Source organism: Mandrillus leucophaeus, unplaced genomic scaffold (genome assembly GCF_000951045.1).
Source record: "Mandrillus leucophaeus isolate KB7577 unplaced genomic scaffold, Mleu.le_1.0 Scaffold362, whole genome shotgun sequence".
NCBI lineage: Eukaryota > Metazoa > Chordata > Mammalia > Primates > Cercopithecidae > Mandrillus > Mandrillus leucophaeus.
Window position 1 is genome coordinate 751,121 of NW_012103832.1, and position 9,930 is coordinate 761,050.

At 36.4% G+C, this 9,930-nt stretch overlaps 1 long non-coding RNA gene across 1 annotated transcript in view; it reads left to right on the plus strand.

Moving 5' to 3' along the window:
- The window catches only part of LOC105546540, a 24,374-nt gene extending 18,587 nt beyond the window's left edge, over positions 1–5,787 (plus strand). The window contains exon 2 of the long non-coding RNA XR_001007111.1: positions 2,988–5,787. This is a non-coding gene — a long non-coding RNA (uncharacterized LOC105546540). The remainder of the gene's footprint in view (positions 1–2,987) is intronic.
- Positions 5,788–9,930: the final 4,143 nt, after the last annotated feature.

The window sequence follows — 9,930 nt, forward strand, 5'->3', positions numbered from 1 at the left end:
AATGTGTTATTTTGAGATTTTTCCAGTTATCTTTCTGTTATTGGTTTCTAGTTTAATTACATTGTGGCTTGAGAGCAGACAATGTATCATTCTTTTTTAAAATTTTTGTTAAGGTGTGTTTTATGGCCCAGCATGTGTTCTATCTTAGTTAAGGTACCATGTGAGCTTGAGAAGAAATATATTCTGCTGTTGTTGGATAAAGTAGGTCTATAGATGTCAATTATATTCGGTTGATTGATGATGCTATCGAGTTCAACTATGTCCTTAAATTTATTTTCTGCTTGTTGGATGTGTCCATTTATGATTGAAGGATGAAATCTTTAACTAAAACAGTGGATTCATCAATTGCACCTAGCAGTTCCATCAGTTTTTGCCTTCCATACTTTGATACTTTGTTTTTAGGCACATATACATTACAGGTTGTTATGACTTCTGGAAGAATGAACCCCTTTACCATTATGCAATGCTCCTCCTTTTAAGTTAATATTATTTTTAACTGACAAATTATAATTGTACATTTATAGGGTGCAGTGTGATATTTTGATATGTGTGTACAATGTGAAATAATTAAATCAAGCTAATTAATATATGCATCACCTACTTTATCCATCATTTTTATGGTGAGACATTTGAAATGTACTCTCTTAGTTATTTTGAAATATAAAGTACATTATTGACCGTAGTCACACTGCCGTGCAATAAATATCAACACTTACTCTTCCTTTCTGAAACATTGTACCTTTTGTCTAAAAACTTCCCATTTTCTCTATCCCCCTCGCCCACCCAACCTCTGGTATCTATCATTTTCATCTCTACTTCCATGATTTCAGCTATTTTAGATTCCAAGTATAAGTGAGATCATGCCATATTTGTCTTTCTGTGTCTGGCTTTTTTCATTTAGCATAACTTCCTTCAGTCTCATCTATGTTGTTTCATATATTTTTTCTTTTTATAAGACAGAAGTATTCCATTGTGTATAGGTACCAGGCTTTCTTTATCCATTCATCCATTGGTGGACATTTAGGTTGAATCTATGTCTTAGCAAATAATGTTGCAATAAACATGAAAGTGCAGATAACCCTTTGACATCCTGACTTCATTTCTTTTGGATATATATTCATAAGTGGGATTACTGAATCATATGCTAGTTACATTTTTAGGTTCTTTTTTTTAAACAAAGTAGTCATACTGTTTTCCATAATGACTGTACTAATTTACCTCTGATACCTCTATGTGCTCTGAAGTCTGCTCTGTCTAAAATTAATATAGCTATTCTTGCTTTTTTATTAGTGAGATCATGGCATGTCTTTTTCTTTCCCTTTATTTTTAGTCTGATGTCTTCCACTTTTTTACTGACTTCTGTGGTTTTAACTGAACATTTTATATAATTCCATTTCTCTCCTTTCTTAGCATTAGTTATACTTCTTTCATTAGTGCTTTTTGGAGGTTGTCCTAGAATTTGAAATATATATTAAACAAGTCCACTTTGAAATAACACTATACCACTTTATGGTTAGTGCAAGTACCTTATAGTAATAATTTTTAAATATCCCAATTCCTCTCTCTCATCTCTTTTATCATCACTGTCATTCATTTCACTTATATATATATGTGCACATACATACATATACACATACATAATAAAGTATGTTATTGTTATTAATATTTTGAACTAATCACTATTTCTTAGCTCACTTAAGAATAAGAAAAATAAGTCTTTATTTTAGCCTTCACTTTTTAAAAATGCTTTTCCTTTCTGTATGTAGATCTGAGTTTCTGACCTATATTTATTTTTCATCCTCTGAAGTTGTCTATAGAATTAAAATTTTTTTTTCAATTTTGGCAGACTTCACCATAAAAGCATCAAGCCTGGTGTTTTCTTTAAATTATTTTATGGTTACGTAAAGCTATTCTTTATAAATTTTGGTAAGTTATATTTATCTATATATTTGTAATTATTTTTCTCTTTTCAAATTTTTTAGCAAAGTTCTTCATGGTTCTATTTATTCTAATGTCTGTTTTGGTAAATTTCTTCAAGAAATATGTTCTTATAAGTTGCAAATTTTATTGGGATAATATTGTTTATAATATCCTCTTATTATATTTTAACATCTTTACAGTCTATAGTGATATCCTCTTTTATTCTGCATATTTTAAATGTGTGCCGTCTGTGTTTATTGATTAGTCTTCCTAGGAGTTTATTACTTTGATTCATCATTTCAAAGAATTTGTTGCTTTGTTGATTTTTCACTTTTATATGTTTGTTCTCAAGTTTTTAATGTTGCAAGTTATGCTCCCTGGGAAGCAGACTTTAGGTAAAACATAGCACAGTAGGTTGATTGGGTAGTGTTCTTAGAATTAACACCAGGAAGGAAAGGAAAGGAAGCAGAATTTAAAGACAAAGAAGTTGGACTTTGATCAAGACCACCCTCGCCAACTTTGCGAAACCCTGTTTCTACTAAAAATACAAAAATTAGCTGGGCGTGGTGGCACACATCTGTAGTCCCAACTACTCAGGAGGCTCAGGCCCGAGAATCACTTGAACCCGGGAGGCGAAGGTTACAGTGAGCTGAGATCATGCCACTGCACTCCAGCCTGGGCTACAAGATGAGACTCCACCTCAGAAAAAAAAAAAAAGTTGGATTTTGATTCATTCACAACAATAGCTTATTTTAGAGTTCTGGAACTGGGATAACTTTTAGCATTTCTCTGATTTATTGCAACCGGACCAGAACTTTTTACTCATGCATCCACCAGTATTGGATGTGAGCTGCTTCAGGAAAAGATAAAAAGATGAAGGACTTCAGGAAGGCAGTTCTATTAGGCAGCAGCACTCTAACAGTTTATATAATAAGCAGCTTAGGAAATGGGTAGTGAAGCACAGTGTCCACTTCAGTGAATCCATGCTGCTCAAATCCATGTGTACATATACGTTGGGAGCAGCTTCTCCATGATTCCGGTATGTGTGTATTTTTTTGTTTCTCTAGTGGAGACTTATTAAATGAAGAAACCACACAGCTTCCAACTCTGCAGTAGATCTTGGAGCTGTAACTGAGATTCAACATTACCATCCTTGTTGTAAACTGAATGTTGTATCCTTCAAAATTCATATGTTGAACCCCTAACTTCCCATGTGATGGCATTGAGAGGAAGAGTCTTTGGGGCATAGCTAAGTTTAGGTAAGATCATAGATGTGGGGGGCCCCATGGTGGAATTCCTATCCTTATAAGAAGTGAAAGACCAAAGCTCTCACTCTCTCCCCACTATGGGAGGACACAGCAAGAAGTCAGCTATCTGATAACCAGGAAGAGGGCCCTCGCCAGGAACTAACTGCCAGCACCTCCACCTTGATCTTTCCATCCTCCAGAACTGCGAGAAATAAATTTATGTTTCTAAGCCACCCACTGTATTGTTTACAGAGGCCTGAGCTAAGATACTTCTTAGTTATGCATTTTCACCCTCTTTACCCTTAAATAGCACCTCTGCTGGTCAGGTGGCCTAACTTCGGAAGACTCAGACCTTCATCTGTGACAGTCCTATAGTCACAGTCGCTGTGCCTTCTCGGATCCTGGCTGCTGTGTTATTACATTGATTCTCAAAGTTGTACAAGACAATATCAAAAGACACCAAAGTGGATTAGGATTAGTTACTGTTAAAAATATTCCTCCTGCTTTACATTCTGTCTACCTTTCTCTGAAGTTCAGATCAATCATCCTATCAGGATAGTGACTTCTCTTCAAGTCATTTGGGAAAAGTCCCCTGAAGTACACTGGAAGAAGGTATAACTTAAGTTCATTGAAATTTTTGCAGTGTCCCAGAGTCAATGTATTCTACCTTTGTCGACCAGAGCTTCTGCATCATGCAGTCCAAACTTGCAGGTCTGGAAAGCTCAAACTCTGTAAATGAGAAATGGGGTGGTGTTAAGTAAGTTACTTATATTTTAAGCCCCTGATTTTAGACTCATGTATTCTATCAACTGGGGAAAAAATATCATATTATGGTTGTTGATTTAGAATACACACCCTAAAAAATGATAGCCCATCTTTGTATGGTCTCATGTCTGAGCTAGGCATCCCATTGAAATCTTTAACTTTACATGCCATTGTTCCACTACGCGCCACCCAGCAGCTAATTGGTCTCCATGCAGAATGGTGCTATTACGGGGATTCAGTGATTGTCTTGTATGTATGGACATCATGCAATAACAGTAGATAAATTTGTTTTGGAGATAGGGAACCCATTCTACTGAATTTATGCATAGTCTTCCTTACATCACCTCGGTTATCATGTCTACATGCCCCTCGTACTCACACTTGGGTTGTGTGATGGTTAATATTGAATGTCAACTTGATTGGATTGAAGGATGCAAAGCATTGTTCCTCAGTGTGTCTGTGAGGGTATTGCCAAAGGAGATTAACATTTGAGTCAGTGGACTGAGAAAGCCAGATCCACCCTCAATCCGGGTGGGCACAATCTAATCAGCTGCCAGCATGGCCAGAATAAAAACAGACAGAAAAAAGTGGAAAGTGCAGACTGGCTAAGTCTTCTGGCCTCCATCTTTCTTCCATGCTGGATGCTTCCTGCCCTTGAGCATCAGACTGCAAGTTCTTCAGCATTTGGACCCTTGGACTCACACCAGTGATTTGCCAGGGGCTCTTGGACCTTCTGCCACAGACTGAAGGCTGCACTATCACTTCCCTACTTTTGAGGTTTTGAGACTCAGACTGGCTTCCTGACTCCTCAGCTTGAAGACAACCAATGGTGGGACTTCACCTTGTGATCCTGTGAGTCAATTCTCCTAATAAATTCCCCTTCACCTAGACGTTTATCCTATTAGTTCTGTCCCTCTAGAGAACCCTGACAAACATGGGTTGCTATCAACTGGACAAATCATTCTGTCAACTAAGATTTTTAGTGCTTCAGCACTTCTACCACAGTTAGTGTACACTAATGAATGCAAACATTTGTATTACCTAATACATGGTCTGGTACAGCATCCTCAGATGTGAGCTGTGCTGCCTCCTCTGTCCAAAAAGGACTACCAAACGTTGTGCTTCCATCTTACTGCAGGGCAGTAAGAAATAGTTTGTCCTTTATTTTGTAGATGTCCCATCATGCCCTCAACCACCAAAAGCCTGTCTTTTACTGTTAGAATCGCTGTCAGTGATTGTACATTGATATTCTGTTGTTCCAGCACCATTCTTTTCCCATTAAATTACATTGGCAAATCTGATTTTAAAAAAATCTACTGACTATATATGCTTGTAAACATTTCCAGATTATGTTATTCTTTTAATCTAAATATGTGTCCTTATGCCAATACCCCACTCCATCTATTATTGCAGTGTATGGTAAGTCTTGAAATCTAGTAGTGTAAGTTCTTCAACATTGCTCTTAATTTTTAAAATCACTGTTGCTATTTAAAATTGTTTGTATTACATGGAAATTCTACAATCAGTTTGCCAAATTCTACAAAAGTCCTGCTGAGATTTTAATTGGGATTTTGCTTATTCTGCAGCTCAATGAAAGAAAATTATCTTAATAATACTGAATTTTTCGATCTATTAACACGTTGTATATTACTGTTTACTTAGGATTTTTTCACTTTTCCTGCTTTGTTTTGAATTAATACTGTAGTTTTAAGTATTTTTTTTTTATTTCTAATATTGGCTTAGTAACCATGCCCCACTTTTTGATTTTGTAGCACAGTTGACCGTTGTAACAACACAAGTTTGAATTGTGCATGTCCAATTGTGCATGTCCAATTCAATAAAAGTTACACCGAGTACATCAGCCTCTCTCCAGCTTCTCCTTCTACCTCCTCCAACTGTTCCACCTCTGCCACCCCAAAACAGCAAGAACAACCCCTCCCTTCCTCCTCCTCCTCAGCCTACTCAAGGTGAAGCTCATAAAGATGAAGGCGTTTATGATGAACCACTTCTGCTTAATAAATTGTAAACGTATTTGCTCTTCCTTAGGATTTTCCTAATAACATTTTCTTTTCTTTAGCTTAATTTATGTTAATAATGCAGAACATAATACATGTAACATACAAAACATGTGTCAATTGTTTATGTTTTTGATAAGACTTCTAAAGAAGCTAATAGCAGTTAAATTTCTTGGGAGTCAAAAGTTATACAAGGATTTTTGACTGCATGGGGGTCGAGTTGTTCAAGGGTGAATTGTAGTTCTTCTCATGTTTACAAACTTACCGTATTATATCTTTGAGTAATAGCATACCAATATCATATATTTACTTACAACATAAGAATCTTACAATTGTATACTTCTACTTCCCACCTCTTGTCCTTTTTCTGTTTTTTTCCAGCTCCACCTCCCAGGTTCATGCCATTCTCCTGCCTCAGTCTCCCGAGTAGCTGGGACTACAGGCGCCTGCCACCACACCCGGTTAATTTTTTGTATTTTTAGTAGAGACAGAGTTTCACCATGTTAGCCAGGATGGTCTCGATCTCCTGACCTTGTGATCCACCTGCCTTGGCCTCCCAAAGTGCTGGGATTACAGGCGTGAGCCACCGCACCCAGCCCCTCTCATCCTTTTATTGTTATAATTGTTATTATTGACATTCCCTTTATTTCCACTTGTTATAATCTGTTTACTTTTAACAATTTCTAAATATTTTTAAATGAGGAGAAACAATATATTTACCCACATAAATATAAACCATATAGTGTCATCGTTTTCTGGATTGTAATATTTCAGATGAGAAATGTGCTAATATTCTTATTTTGGTTCCTGAGTAAGTGTAATTTTTTTTTTAGCTGTTTTTAAGATGTTCTCTTTTATCACTGATTTTTCAACAATTTGATTATAATGTGCCTCGCTGTGATTTTCTTTTTCTTTATATAAAGACAAAAGTGTGTTAAGTTTTGAAAACTTAGTTGTCTATAGTTTAATTCAAAATGGGAAAAATTTGTGGTAATTATTTTTGCAAATATTTTTTCATCTTCCTTTTTATATCATCAATCATGTAATGTTTATGCCACTTGAAATTGCTTCACACATCACTGAGACTCTGTTCAGTGGCTTTTTATTATTTTTCTTTGTGTTTCGGTTTGGATAGTTTTATATCATATATCTGAGTTCGTTGATATTTTCTTCTTCAGTGTCTGGCTGCTATTAAAAATCAGGAATTTTTTATTTTATATATTTTAATTCTTAGTACTAAATTTTGCATTTTCTTCATTTTTATACCGTCCATATCTGTTTTTATTCATGTTTCCTTTAAAATTTTTGAGCACATTTAAAACAGCTTTTGTGAAGCCCTACTCATACAAATCCACTTTCAGTTTCTGTTTCTCTTCACTGATTCTTCTCATGGTCATGGCTCACATTTTCCTGCTTCTTCTCATGTACAGTAATTTTAAATTTGGTCCCAAACTATGAGAGCTACGCTGTTGAGTGTTTGGATTTTGTTGTCATCCTTTTATAAATGTCAGTTTCATTTTGCTAAGTATGTAATTGTGGATCAGTGTGATTTTTTAGAGGTTTGCTTTTAAGCTTTTTAGGCTGGACTTAGAGAATTCTTTACCTCGGGACTACTTTAGCACTTATACTAAGGCCTGACCCTTCTCATGTTTCCACTGAATCTGTAGATGTTCAATATATTCTGGTTGGTTGAGAAGTAAACATTTTCCCGCCCTACCTGGGCTCTGGTAGTCCTTTCGCTTAAAGTTCCCAGCCCTTTGACTTTTCCCATGCATGTACAACTTAGTACCTAGCAACATTCTCAAGGAGACCCCTGTGCATATTCCTGGAGCTCCTCCTTCACCTACTTTCCTTCTCATTGGTAATGTGCCCTACACATCCTATATTCCAGGTAATTCAGCCTTCCCTAACTCTGATCTCTGTTTACTCAGCTCAATGAGATCATGCTAGTGACGCCCTCTGCACCACAGGTTGCAAAGTGATTCCTGGCGGTTGATAGAGCTCACTTTGTTTCCAGTTCCCTTGGACCATAATCCTAAATTGCCTAATCTCCTATATCTGAAAGAATTTGACTCATACATTTTCCAAGTTTTCCAGATATTTATAATGTTAGGAAAGTTTCTGTCTCTGTTAATCAGCGTGGCCAGAAGTAAAATTCTGTGTCTCTGTTCATTCATGACAACATTTTCGTGTTTACTGATTTTGTAATTTCACCTATTATTTATTTAAAAGTTTCATATATAATCATTTTACATTCAATTTCTGATCATTTCTATATCTGAAGCCCTTGGGAGTCTTAATTAAATGTTTGCTATTTGTTGTTTCTGCTGCCTCACTCACCATGGCTTGATTTCTTTAATCTTAATCTTTAGGTATCCTAAGGTCAAATTTTTCTCCAGGGTAGAATTTGAAATGATCTTTCCCAGGAGTTTGGTGTAGTAAGACCTGGGACCAGGCTTGCTGACATAATGCCAGGTTTCCAGGATCAGCTCCCTCAGGCTTAGTCTCTGGAACACAATGCTAATATCAACATTTGTCTCAGGCTAGCTCCAACTTTCCCATTTGTGTCTTGCAGGCAGCGCACTGTTCTTTGATTCTATCTCAGGATTCAGGTCATTTTTTGCATGCTTATTAGGTTGTTTATTTAAGGGGTGCTTAGAGATTTACTTATTTTCCCACAAAAACAGCAATGCATTGAAATGTAGATTTTATGAAGAAGCTAGTAATTTTCCTCATAGGTTATTTATGTTGATTTTGAAGATCTTCTTTATGTCTCGGGTGTTTGGTTTTGGTTTTAGCACTGGGTGTGTGTGTGTGTGTAATTTTATCTTATCTTGCTCCAGATCCAGTGTGCTTCTCAAATATTAGGCTCATGCTATTGATTTTGAAAAAAATCATAATTACCATCTCATTCCCTCTTATTCTTTCATTCAAACTATCCCATTTTAATCTAGTATCTTATTTATCTCTCAAATTTGCTTTTAGTATCTGTAAAATCCTCAGTTCTTACTCTCTGTTAATTGCCTGTTGAGAATTATCCACTTTTTAGTCATTGTGTCAGAGTCTATTATTTGCTTTCTGAATATCCATATATTTCTCGTAGTAATGTTGGTTTTAGCTGAATATGTGTCCATCTACCTAAATACAACATTTTTCAGTCTTTTTTGCAGCTACTTTGGGTCAGATAAATAGTATATACCTGAAAATTGTTGTACAACATTTGGATCACAGTTTTAAAAGGAAAAGAGTAGGCCTTCTCATTCTTTTTGCCCACTACAATGGAATGTATGTTTTTGGCCCCCCAAATTCATATGTTGAAACCCTAATTCCTAATCTCAAGATGATAGTGTTTGGAGGTGGTAGTTTTCAGAGTCAATTAATTCATAATGTTAGTGGTCTCATGGATGGGATTAGTGCACTTATAAGAAGACGCCATAGAGTAGCTAGCTCTCTTCCCCTCATATGAAAATAAGAAGACCTTGGTAGCCTATAAACCAAGAAGTGAGCCTCAACAGACACATATAATCTGCCAGCACCTTTATCTTGAACTTCCTAGCCTCCAGCACTATGAGAAACAACAGTTTCTTGCCATTACTCTCAGTGGGAAAAACTGCTATTACTTTTGCACCAACCTAATAACACACTCACTGTGGGGGTACAGATATGATGGCTGCATGTGGCGCATCCAAGCTGGACTCTGATTTAAAAGCTAATTGAGGAAGTTACAATAAAGGATCTGGTTTGTTGACAATGTGGAAATGTCATCCATCATCAAAGTCCTGAAATGCTCACAATTTATGAAAGAGAAATAGGCCAGGCACGGCGGTTCATGCCTGTAATCCTGAAGGGAATCAGGCACATTCCTCAGCCCTGGGCTCAAAACAAACAAGCCCAGTACAAACACAAACCATCCCACCACATATCTCCATATATCTCTCAAACTTCCTGAGCCCAGTACAAACACAAACCATCCCACCACATAT